The sequence below is a fragment of the Orcinus orca genome, chromosome 18 (genome assembly GCF_937001465.1).
Source record: "Orcinus orca chromosome 18, mOrcOrc1.1, whole genome shotgun sequence".
Taxonomy (NCBI): Eukaryota; Metazoa; Chordata; class Mammalia; order Artiodactyla; family Delphinidae; genus Orcinus; species Orcinus orca.
Window position 1 is genome coordinate 35,308,886 of NC_064576.1, and position 13,198 is coordinate 35,322,083.

The following is a 13,198-nucleotide window of genomic DNA, read 5'->3' on the forward strand; positions in this document are numbered from 1 at the left end:
TTGAACTGTCCTTGCAGGAGAGATAACAGATGGTGTGAACCCCAGATCCTAGAAAAGGGCCAGGCACACGATAAGTATTCAGCTTTTCAAAAACAAATGAACAATCATTTCCTTTCCTAGATCTTCACACCCTTCCTCTGCTGGCTACTTTCTCTCAGCTTATAAACATCCTCAAATATGCCCACTTAAAAATCTCTCAGACCTATGATTCTTTGGATATTCTTGTGGATAACCTAAGTCTCTCCCATGCCTTCAAACACCTGTCCTTCCAAAAAGCCCAGATCCGTATCTTGGGCCCAGACGTGGCCCCTCTACCAGGCCCCTCTAAAGCACTGAAGATCAAGTAAGATCCTCTCGCCACCCACAATCCCTCTCTACTGTGCTCTGTTTATCTCACAAAAAGATGCAGCTGTAAACTGCATCACCCACGCTTGCTGCCCTCCTTTTCTAACTGGTCACCAGGCCTCACCCATTCTCTCTCAGATCTGCAAAATCCAGTCCCACCTTTTATAACTTAAGTGGGACCCTTTGATTACAATTCACGCTGCACCCAATCAACTGCCTTCCACATGGAGGTCCCAGTGAGCCTCTAAACCAGAATTCCATCTCACTGTTCTTTGGTGTTTCCCACAGCCTTCAGGATAAACATCCAAACTTATGACATGATAAACAAGGCCCCTTTCTGTGGGGTCCCACTAGCTTTCCAGTATCAACTCTCATTGCTTTCCCAAACCCTGAGTTCCAGTCCTGTACCTGAGTTTTGTCATATTTTTTTTATATTTCTCAAACTTTGACACACACTGCTCCCTCCTGCCACCCCAGGAGCTTCTACATATCCTTAGAAAGGATGGCACCTCCTCCAAGGAGCCTACCCTGAACTTTCCCTTCCAAGATTCTGTGCTCTGCAAAGGGGAAAGATGGCGGGGAGGGATACATTAGGAGTTTGGGATTAACATATACACACGACAATATATAAAAGAGATAATCAACAAGGACCTACTGCATAGCACAGGGAACTCTACTCTGTATCCTGTAACAAACTGTACGGGAAAAGAATCTGAAAAGGAATGGATATATGTATAACTGAATCACTTTGCTGTACATCTGAAACTAACACAATATTGTAAATCAACTATACTCCAATATAAAATAAAAATTAAATTAAAGAAAAAAGACATTCTGTGCTCTGTAGCACCAGAACTCACTTCTTCCAGAGCACTGACTACTGTGCTTGTGTTTCCTTGCCACCCAGTAGAAGGGGAGCTTACCTAGGACAGAAGCATCATCTCCAGCAGCCCTTGGCTCTGACAACTCATTCAAGTGCCAGGATATGTTACACACATAACCTGCTTAATTAATTCTAAGAACCCACAGAAAGAGTGGTTTTTAATGTCATTTTACAAGTGTGGGGGGTTGTAGTGCAAAAGAAACCTGCCCAGGCCACAGAGAGCATAAGCCCTGGAATTCAAACCCTAAGCTGCCTTCACACTGGTGCTCTTTCCACTATAGGATACTATTGAAAAAAAATGTTTTTTCCTGAGCCCTGTTTGAATGGAAAGGAAATGAAGCTGGGATATATCAATTTCCTAACCGCTTTGGTCTGTACCAGGCAAAGTCATTCAACACACCAGGTAATATCTATGCAACCATTAAGGACGCTCCAAACTGTGCTACATGTTCTACATTGTAGAGTCTACAAGCATTAACAGAGTGAGACCTTGTAACCTCCACAGAGAGTGGGTCCTGTTAAGCCCATGCTACAGATGAGAACACTGAGACCTAGAAGGCTTAAAGCACTCGGCCGGGGTCACCGAGCTGGCAGGGGTCCTAAGCCGCACGCCCCGTCTAGTGCACGCACAACTGGGCACTGGGCACCGGTTCTAGTGCCCACCCTCCACCATCTAAAACCCCGCTTCTCAGCGCCCACATGAGGGCCCCTGGAAGAGGGAACTACAAACCTGTCTCGCCAAGCCGCGGCTGGAAGAAACTCTGGATACAGATCACATGCAGAGGGTGCTCAAGAGCGGCGTCCAGTCCACCCCACGGAGGCGGTCGGCCTAGAAGTCCAGCAGGACCTCCCGCAGGGAAGCGCGAACGGCGGGCAGAGGCAGCGAGTCCTGCAGCGCACACAGGTCCTCACAGCGCCAGAAGTCGTCTACGCTGTCGCGGCGCAGCTTCACCGAGTGATCATGGCCGAAGCGTGGCCTCGGGGACGCTGGCTGCGGACACGATGCCCACAGCCGCCTGGCGGTCCCTGCTCGCCTCCTGGTCCCTCGGGCACCCACCGCCCGGCGGCTGCGGCGCCGCAGCGTGAGCAGGACCCGCGTCGCAGGTGGAAGACGCAGGGCCACGGGCCCCAACTACGCCGGTCCCTCCATGCCGCGCTCCCGCGACCCCGCAACGCCGGCTCTTGGCGCCGGCCTCAACGCCCGCGAGACGCGGCACTGGGGTTTCAACTTCTGGGCGGGCTTGTGGGGGTGGGGCTCGAGGACGTCAGTGCACGCCCCGTGCGTCAGCACGCAGCCCAAGGGTCCTCCCACGGGGATTCGGTCTGAGGAGCAGTGACGGGAGCTTCGAGACTAGGGCGGCGCGAAAAGTAGGAGGTGTGGAGAATTTGGGGTTTCGAAAACGCGTTTGCTGACTGATCCAAACAAAAGTGAGACATGATTGTATCAGCGCATTTTATGATTTTTTTTTTTTTTTTTTTTTTTTTTGCAGTACACGAGCCTCTCACTGTTGTGGCCTCTCCCGTTGCGGAGCAACAGGCTCCGGACGCGCAGGCTCAGCGGCCATGGCTCACGGGTCCAGCCGCTCCGCGGCATGTGGGATCTTCCTGGACCGGATCACGAACCCGTGTCCCCTGCATCGGCAGGCGGACTCTCAACCACTGCGCCAGCTGGGAAGCCCCCCTCAGCGCCTTTTAAAAGTAAACTCCCGCTAAGTGTCTGTGCTCGCGCCGCCCAGGAGAGAGCGTGCACTCCGTGAGGGACACAGGAGAGGCTGAGTGAACGTCTGCCTGTGGTCCGTTACCTATTGCACGGGTGTGTGAATTTCTGCGGAGAGCTCTTAATTTCTGTAGTTTCTGCTGACTTGACACTTGACTGACTGACGTGTTCCGTGCATTCGGGACATGATCGTGGCTACTAATAATCACTTTGTTTTGTACTGACAACCCCACAGAGAATTTACTACTGAATGTCTGCTTTACAGAGGAGAAACTGAGGCATAGGAAGTAAAGTGACTGAGTGAGAGGAAGGACTCAGACAACTGGTGTCAGTAAATTAACCCTGCAAGGAGGCCGTTAGACCGCGGTGGCTCTAGTGATGCGGCTGCCTATGTAAACCAACCAAAGTCTAAGCCTGTCAACGCCTCAGGGTGACGAAAACCGCTGAGGACAACCAGTCACAAACCACCAACTAGGCGTTAAAGCCATGGCAAATCAGTCATTTCCTTGCTTTGCTTCTGCCCTTTTAAAAGAAACATCTCTGCAGCTCCTGTGGCTGGAGTGCTCCTCACCTCTTCCGCTTTGTGGTGCCTGAATCGAATCTATTTTTGCTCACATAAAGTGTTAAAATTTTAAATATGCCTCAGTTTGTCTTCTAAGATTGGCCGTAGAAGTTGGATTTGTGTCCAGTTTCTAGAACAGTGGTCGTCCTCTGGTCAGGCCTTAGGCGTTACGTGTACAACGTTCCTCTTCTACCACCACCTTCTGGATGCCTCCACCCACTACCAGCTCCCACGCATCAGGCCCCCTAGATGTGGTCAGCAATGGCTTTTACATGCAGCGTGCTCACCTTATAACATCGCAGACACTCCTCCGTCCTCCAGCCAGCGTGTGAAGTGAAACATTGCCATTCCTGTTGAAGAGTCTCTGGTGTGACCACTTTCCCAAACACAGCCACTCCCCAGCTGACCCTGGACTGTTTTTTTCATTCGTGTCTGTTTTTCTTCTGATGATTTTCTAGTAATTTATACAAATATGTGAATCTGGATAAACTAATATATTTTACTCTGAATTTTAGGTTGCATCCTTTACTCTCCAGCAATCATTGGAGTGCTGTTTTCAATATGTCCACGCAGGGATTCAAAATAACAAAAATGCTTTTGAAAAATAATGTCGTAGGTTGACAGAGTGGTTTGTAAATTATAGCATACTCTTATGCTCTTAATTCTTCTTCACAGCCCTGCTTATCATGGCTGGAATTGCTGCTACACCTGTGGGGTCAGCTGGGGGCTGGCTGTAGCCAGGCCGGGGGCCTGACTGGGCCACATGCCTCTTAGGCCCCATCTAGTAACTGGGGCTTGTGCTCATGGGGGTAGCAGGGCTCTGAGAGGAAGAGTAGAAGCATCGTGGGACCTAGCTCTGAGCTGGCACACCATCGTTTCTGCTGCCTTCTATTGGCCATGGCAAGTCACCTAACTTCAAGGGTGGGGAAATCAACTCTGCCTCTTGATGGGAGAAGTTGGAATGTCACATTGCAAAGAGTGAGGACACGAGGAGTCAACCTGGAGCCATTTTTGCAATTTGGGATGGCGCTTGGTGCCTTCCTTGAGGAGGTCGTCCAAAACCATTTTTCAAACATCCCAGGTTCCTATAAATCTCCGCCTCTGGTTTGGCGGCCCCTAAAAATTCCCAGTCAGTTTTGGTGAGGGGACACTTGGTGACAGTGTTGTCTTTCGAAATGAGTCGTTCCGTTACCGACATTACATTGCTCCCCATACATTATTTATAAGGTTTCCCTGTTTGTATGTGCAAACTATTTCTGTGTATATTTTGAGAAATACATTGTACAGGCCTCTTTTTTTTTCTTTCACACACCCTAGAGATGTCATAGAGGCAGTAAATGTGTCCAAATTTTTGAGAAATTGGAACAATCAAGACTTACCTGTATGGAATGCTGTTAACATGTCAATTCCCGCTACAGTACCTTTCATCTGAGACACTTAGGGTCTGTTTACAGATTAAAAGTAGTAAAAGATGCGGATCGAGAGAATTTTCATTATCTTGTGCTCTGAAAACTTGGATTTTCATTGGTTTGAATGGGCCTGAAAATGCATTTTTCTTAGTAGGGGCATAGAAGCCTCTAGTGGTATTCTTAATAAAGCAAGGTGAGTTATAAGCAATCATCTGAGGGAGGGTAAATGTACCACACTCCATTTTAAGAAAAATACAATATAAAAGTCTTACCATGGAAGAAAATCTTTATATGATCTTTTATTAAAAAAACTTCAAGAAAAATAAAGACATGATGCCATATTCAGTTTAAAGTCAGTGACTTGTAAGCAAGGCAAAGCAAAGACAGTCTGATTAAGGCCGTTGCATTGTTCTGGCTTTTTTTAGGTCTCACCCATTTCTGTGGCCTTTTTAGAACCTAAGCTTCTAGGGCACAGAGAACTTCATCTTGTAGGACTGAGCAAATGCACGGAGCGTTTCTCAATAAGTAGGCATTAAATTCTAAATCCAGAAGGGGCCTTGAGATGCCCTGTCTTTACTCCTTGGTAGAACTGTTTTAACTAGCCCCTGAAAACAGATTTTTTTCTTTAAATCTCAAAATTCAGAGATTCCACAATCAGAACTTACTTCTCATATTGCCTTGTGGTCTGCTGTGGGCATCTGTCGAATGGTGTGAACTCTGCGTGGGGAGCCTGGCCTACCCTCCAGGCCCACGGTTTGGGCTGCTGTGGTGCCATGCTGTGCTCAGGGGCCTTCTTTTTTGGAGGTCTGGGCTCCAGTGAGCCTTGGTCATGTTCTTTTATGGACCCTTGGGTGCTTGACCACTCTGACCCTCAGTCTCATTTGCAGGTTCTGGGGAGGATTAAATGAGCTCATGTGATATCCAGGTGACTGAGGCAGAGTAGGCTCGGGATGAATCTTTGCTTCGTTTTCATTAGCTGCGGAGAAGACGATGACAGCTTGGTGCCTCTCCAACTTTAATATGGGTATGCCTCTCTTGTGGATCTTGTTAAATGCAGGCTGGTATTCAGTAGTTCTGGGTGGGGCCTGGATTCTGTGCTTCTAACAAGCTCCTAGGTGACGGTGACGCTGAGGGCAAGGGTCCAGCACCTGCGTTTTTCCCTTTCCGGAAGAGCAGGACGTCTGCCCCCCCAACCCCCCACCCCCGGGAGGAGAAAACATCCGCAGCGTGACTACTAGGAACCAGCTTCCCTCACAGGCAAGGGACCTGTACCTCTGCTCCCAACCATTTTGTCTGAGGCGCAGCAAGCCAAAACACTGACATGCTGAGGTTTGCAGCAAAGAGGAGGTTTATTCACAGGGCAGCCAAGCGAGGACGTGACGTGAGAATAGGTCTCAAATCCGCCTCCCCAAAGGCAAGGGGCTTGGGGTATCTGTGGGATAAAGGATAAAGAAGCAGGGCAGTATGAGGCATGGGGAGCATGAGGAAAGATAATTGGAAAAATGTGTGCTCATCATTGTTCTGAGCTGGCGTAACTAGGCTACAGGGCTCAGCACATTCTCAGGCTAGAGTTTTCGGCCCTCTGATGGCAGGAGGTCAAAAGGCACTTGCCCAGGTGGAAGATCGGTGGTCCTCTCCACTCTAAACCAGCTCAGCCTAACTAGGCCCAGCTGATTCCAAGTTCCTGGACAATCCCGGGGCAAACATCTTATTCCTTATGCTACATGCTACTTGGAGGACGTGCAAGTGTTCAAGCTACTTTGATGAGTGAAGACAGGATTTGACTAATCTTGACACATGGTTTCACCTCCAGGCGACCAGAAGAGAGCTGTAGGCTGAGTCTGGCTCCTGGCACCTGGAATTGGAGGCAGGTTGTTTAAAAACGGGCTCTCCCACCCTCTGTGTGATCTTAGGTAGGTAGACGATTGAACCTTCCTGTGCCTGTTTCTCCACCAGCAGCATGGGGACACTCAGAGTCCCTCTCTTGGGGGCTGTTATGGGGGTTCAGTGAGATATAGATGCATGCGCAGGCACATGGGAGACACCCAGTGTGTGTTACCTTCCTGCTTATTTTTATTAGGACACCAGTATTGTTAGAAGATTTCTGGTTTGGACGACAAATTAGATAGGTGGTCATTGCTATAGATTATGCAACAGCTATTCACATTACCATTTGTAAAAAAGTAGTTGGTTGTCCAATGGGGATTATAAACATCCATTTAACATGAGCAACTGAACAGATAGTTTACACAGTAACTACTTCAAGTACTATTTAGAATCAATTCTCTTTGTTTTCTTAAGCAATGGTTAACCCCCAATTTCGTGAATCCTACCAAGTAAGTCACTTGAAAATCATCTAGAGCAATCTATTTCACTTAGCAAGCCTAAAGCTATAGTTCAACAATTTTATTTACTGCTCTATGACAAAAATTACTCTGAACAGCTATCCCCTGGATAAGTAATCAGCTAAAGCTAGTTTGACTGACTAAATCGATTTACTGAGTTAATAAGCCTGTTGTTTTAGAATAGGTCTAATGCATATTTCTCATCCATCCTGCATTAAACTATTTCCCATGCCTAAAATGTCTTTTTTTCCCATTTGTACATATCCAAATTCCTACTTCTGTGCTGTAGGGCTTGGCTGAACTACACCTGCCTTTAGTGAAACTTTTCTCCCCTGCACAATTGGAGATAATTTTAGTCTCCTCATGACTCCCATGGGGTTACCTCTGTTGTGACACTTGACTATTTGGTGGCATATTTTATTTTATTTTATTTTATTTTATTTTATTTTATTTTAAAAAGCCTTCCGTTATGCCGTGCATGTCAAATGGTCAATGCTTTCTCTTCGTAAACCTGCATAACAATTTTCTGAACTCTTCTGCTCTGGGCAAGATTCATCAATACACCAGGCAAACATAGTGAAAGAGGAGACAGTACTTGTGTTGTATTCAATTGGGTCTTGATACCTAAGTGTGACTCTTAACCAAGGATTGTGCAGTAGTTAAGGACGTAGATTAAAGTTGTTTAGGGTGTGTCCTAAAGTCTCTGGCAGAATTTAAATCTCTACTCTGGAAATTGTAGACCTGAGACAAACTACTTCCCTAAACGTCATTTCCTACATCTGAGAAAGATAATAGTGTCTACCTTGTAGTAGACTGAATAATACCATTGCCCCAAATGTCCACCTTCTACTCTCCAGAACCTGTGAATGTCACCTTAACTGGCAGAAGGGACTTTGCCAATGGGATGAAAGTAAGGGTTCTGAGATGGAGAGATTCTCCTGGACTACCTGGATGGGCCCAAATATAACCACTGGTGTTCTCGTAAGAGAGAGACAGAGGGAATTTTTACTCCAAAGAGAATGTGATGATGAAGTTGGGGTTGGATTGATATGGCCAGAAGTCAAGGAATGCTGGCAAGGAAACAGATTCTCGCTTAGAGCCTCTAGAAGGAGGATGGATGGCCCTGTCAACTCCTAGTTTCAGCCCAGGGAAACTGGTTTTGGACGTCTGTCTTCCAGAACCATAGGAAAATAAGTGTGTTTTGTTTGAAGCAAGCACATTTGTAGTAATTTGTTACAGCAGCCATAGGGAACTAATGCGTACCTCATAGGAACTATTTATCCAATTAAAATGTGTGACTGGAAACACACTTAGTGGCATGTGTGACACACAGTAGTTATGCTACCATAGGTCGTTCTTGGAAACTGAAGCCTTGGTTTTGAGAGATCATCAATGGCAATAATGGTTGCCATGTTTCTCCTTGTTCATCCTGGTGACAAACCTGGTAGAGAGAGCTCCATCCTTTCCCACAGGACCCCACCCCTAGTACTTAGAGGGAAACAGTTATGTCTCACTTAAGGCACCTTTTTCTTTTCCTTTCTACTTTTTTCTTCATTAATCTTCATCCAACTGGCCTTACTAAGTTTTACAGAAAACAAAACCATTTCTAAATGGATTCAGATACTACCCCCAAGTTAATATTCCAACAAAGTTCTTGTTCTTCTGGGTCTCATCACCAGAAATTTCTGAGCCTAACTCTTCTCTAGTTTCTAGGATCACTCATTTTCTCATTTCTCCCTTCTCCTTTTAGTTCAGAGTCTTGTCAATTTAGTCCCTTCCCTAACCACAACTTATAATAAGGTGACACAGCAAAGTGATGAAAGTCTAGATGGTCTGGTTTTAATCCTGGGTTTTTGCCACCTACTTACTGTGTGGCATTAGGCAAGGTATTCAATGTCTCTGGGCCTCAGTTTCCCCCAAAAAAGTGAATATTGTGAATATTCCCTACCTATATGGTTGCCATTATGAGGAATAAGTGAGTTAATATTTGGTAAGCCCTTAGAATAGTACTTGTTATAGTCTAAGCACTACAGTTGTACTTGTTAATAATAATAAATGAAATTCCAAGCGTATAACTTACTCAAGTTTCTGTCATAACTTTGAAGTGTTGGTCTATCTGTTGGCCGACGTTGCAGGTAAATGAGTCGAGGCATGGCCTGAGGCATTGCTACCACTGGGTGGTGTGTTCCCAGAACTTGGAACAGCGGTGTGAAATGGGTAGTGGTTCTACTTGGAGACAGGGCAGACTGGAAAATGACAGCCTGGGAAGAAGGTGTGGTGTCCATAGCTTTGGTGTCAGAGGTGCTGCCTGCTGAAGCACCGGTGCCGGCCTAAGCCGTAAATGGGGTGCTGGGGAAAACAGGAGCAGGATGGAAGACGACAGCCTGGGAAGGAGGTGTGGTGTCCATAGGTTTGGGGTCTGAGGTGCTGACTGCTGAGGCACCGATGCCCGCCAAGGCCGTAAATGGGGTGCTGGAGAAAACAGGAGCAGAATGGAAGATGACAGCATGGGAAGGAGGTGTGGTGTCCATAGGTTCCGGGTCTGAGGTGCTGCCTGTTGAAGCACCGATGCCCGCCAAAGCCGTAAATGGGGTGCTGGGGAAAACAGGAGCAGAATGGAAGATGACAGCCTGGGAAGGACGTGTGGTGTCCATAGCTTCCATATCAGAGGTACTGCCTGCCTGATCTGAGAGCAGAGAGTGAAAGTGGGAGAGTTTCTTCCTAGCCTCTAACTCCTCTCAAGGTCAGGCACGCACTGGTCACTGGATGGCTCAGCCTGGCTCTTATACATGTCCATTGTACGTGTCACAGAGAAAGTGTGGGCGGGGCAGGGGGTGAGGCAGGGGGCACATGCAAGCCCAGCTGGTGGCGAAACCCCGGCCCAAAGGCAAAGGGTGGGGCCCCTTCTGGACTTTCTAGCGGTTGGGTCTTCTCGCTGTGCGTGGCAGGTGTTTGGCACCAGACGGGCCACCATGTGGAGACTGTTGGGGACTGTGGAAGCCTTCTCCTCCAGAGCTCACCCTGCCTGGGCACCAGCTCCACAGACCCCTCAGCCCTGCGTATGTATCGGCCAGGCCTTCCCCACCACGGGGACCAGAGGCCAGAGCCTGCTCAGAGCTGAGGGCAGGAGGCAGCCAGAGCTTGCCAGGGTGTGGGCCACCTCCTCCGGGAAGCTTCCCAGCTTCTCTGCGAGGCCTGGAGACAGGATCGCCTTCTCCAGGGCTGCTCAGCTGCCAGCATCACCATGAGCCAGGTGGCGAAGGTTTCTGAGCAGGAGATGCAGAGCCCTGATCCGACTGGATGCTGCACCCCATGATGTCCCTTCCTGGCCAATAGGTTCTTTCTTCACTTCTTTTTTGAAATTTGGTAAAACAACATTTAAACCTTGGCCTGTCCTTCAGGGTTTACGGATGGTAGTGGCTTAGCTGGGATTCGAACCAAGCCTGTGTGATTCCAGAGCTCGTGCTTCATGTGTTACTTGTTTTTCTTTTTTTCTTGTAGTCCTAATGGTACTTAGCCCTAAGTGCCATACCTGTAACGAACAGCTACACTGCACTGTAGGAGGTCTTCTTTTGTTCAACGCATTAATTGGTCATCCACCACACTGTGTTCTAATCTCAGAAGATACAGGTCAGGGACCACCAGTTGTCAGCATGACACCATTCCATATTTCTAATTGAGGCTTGAAGCCTGGATTTTCCCTTTGTCTAGTTTGAAGGATCCAGATATGTAAAGATGATATTCTAGATAAATCATGGGCTATCCTGAAAGAAATTCACCAGTGAATTGTTTGGTATGGATTAGAAGCCAGCTTCTCTGGCCTTCCTGGAGTATATCCAGTAAGGCATCTCATTCATGTCTAGAAAGAAAATATATCATTTATTGCAACTTCAGCGTGGAGCCATGTATTGGTGTAAAGTATGATCAACACAATTTGGTCATTGTGAGTATGCCAGCTGGGTCCACTCTTTACTACACATATGTAACTCTAGAGATTCATATGCTCAAGAGAGGAGACGTACTCTTGGGTGTCTAGGACGAGGGAAGCATGTGTTGTTATTCAGGAGCTGGAAGCTTCAGCATGACAGGAAAGAATTGAACAATCCTGGTCTACACATCACTTGACCTTGTTTAAAACTTGTTTCTTTGGCTTGCTTCATTGGAGTGTTTTCTCTCTCCTGAGGCTGACATTGTGTGTTATGTATCACGCATGTGACATGTAGAAGTTTCAGAAGCCAGAATCATATAGATGAGTAAAAATGTATATATATATATATAAACACCTATTGAAAATAACACCCGGCATAATTCATATATTCCAAAATTAGTTTGACCCTCTATTCATGAGATTCTTTTTGTGGTATGTCACAGCAAATTTGGACTTCCATCCCCAAGAAACTTTGGGGTTGGAGGACACAAAAGCTTTTGCTCAGACCTAAATTCTGTCTGAAAAAAAAGGGTAAATATTATAAGCCTTTTCTAACCTCTCCAAGAGCAGAAGTGATTTACAGCTGTGGCATTGAACCATAATTCCTCGATCTCATTTGAGAAGAGGTCAGTAAGAAACAATGTCTTGATTTTTGTTTCTTTTCTTTCTTCCCTGTTTTCTTGTCTTGCTTACCAACAATCCATTGTAATTCATAAGTTAGTATGGCAGCAGGCTGAGTGTTCCCTGGGGCTCATGAAATGAACTGTTTTTCCTAAAATGACTTTTGTCTCCTTGTTTTCAGCCCCTCTTCTTTCCTCTGCCCTTTACTATAACCAGAGCTCAGCAAAAGCTGAATGGCTTTGTGAAGACCTTACTTAGGGTCAGTCTTTTTTTCTCCATTATTCTATTCATGGCTCCTCCATTTCATTATTTGCCTTCTCGAAATGTGTTGAAATCTTTCTGTGGTTGATGACTTCCAAAATGTCTTGGCTTTTATTGGTTGATTAATTTTGGTATTTCTACAGTTTTATTTAGATATGGTTTCAGGAGGAACAAAAAGAAAATATATTTCCTAGTCTGCCATCTTGAGCTGAAAATCCCTGTGGATTTTAGCATCCAATGTTCCCATGGGAAAACACCAAACCTTGGCATTAATAGATGTAACACTCAAGATTTCAGCTTTTCTTAAGCAATCACTAAGGATTCAATATGTGGTCATTTCTAATGGGAAAATAATAGCTATCTCATGGCGTTGATTTGAGGATTAAATTAGATAATGAACATGAAAATGTTTTGTAAGTTTTAAAAAATCTATAAAAATGTTTTTTGTTATTATTTGATTTGTTGCTATTTCAACTTCACTTGAAAGTTGTTTATGACCTTGCCTATGTGAGAAAGTGCCCTCTGGTTTATTGTTTTGAAAGCCAGAATATATTTTTCAATAGCTCAATGGAAATGGCATCATTTGTGAAGGTTAAGGGTGAAGGGGTAAATGTTTCTTGACGCCTATCACTTTACAGTGTTTTCAGGAACTAAATGACTCATGTATTCCTCTTCCAAATTTTGTTGAGGACCTCCTACGAGCCACATGCTTTACATCAGGTGTTGGAAAGCATTTTCTGGATTTTAAATATCTTAGGCTTTGTGGGCCATATACAGTTTCTGTAGCTTCTCCTCCTCTTTCTTCTTCAACAAGCTTTCTAAACGTGAGAACCATTATTAGCTCACAGTCCCACAGATCCAGGCTGAGAGCCTGATTTGATTTGTGGCCAGTATTTGCCGATCCCTGCTCTGCGTCCTCACTGACGAGGGGGACCATGTTTGGGTAATCACTTCTTTGAATCAACTATTGGTCTTCTGGGGCTTGTGCTTACTCTTCTACAGTCTCTAATCAACATGGCATCCAGAGAGGTCTTGTTAAAACATAAGTCAGATCATGTCACTCAAATCTGTTCAATGGCTTCTTCACAGAAAATGCAAAGTCCTCAAAGTGCCTCCACAGCCCTAGA

General features: G+C 46.0%; 1 long non-coding RNA gene across 1 annotated transcript; it reads right to left on the reverse strand.

Moving 5' to 3' along the window:
- Positions 1–6,249: 6,249 nt before the first annotated feature.
- LOC125961901 (uncharacterized) lies at positions 6,250–9,498 on the reverse strand. The gene is made up of 3 exons (XR_007473005.1): positions 9,342–9,498; positions 6,676–6,771; positions 6,250–6,348 (listed from the first exon to the last, which is right to left on the reverse strand). It is a non-coding gene; the product is annotated as an uncharacterized LOC125961901 (long non-coding RNA).
- Positions 9,499–13,198: the final 3,700 nt, after the last annotated feature.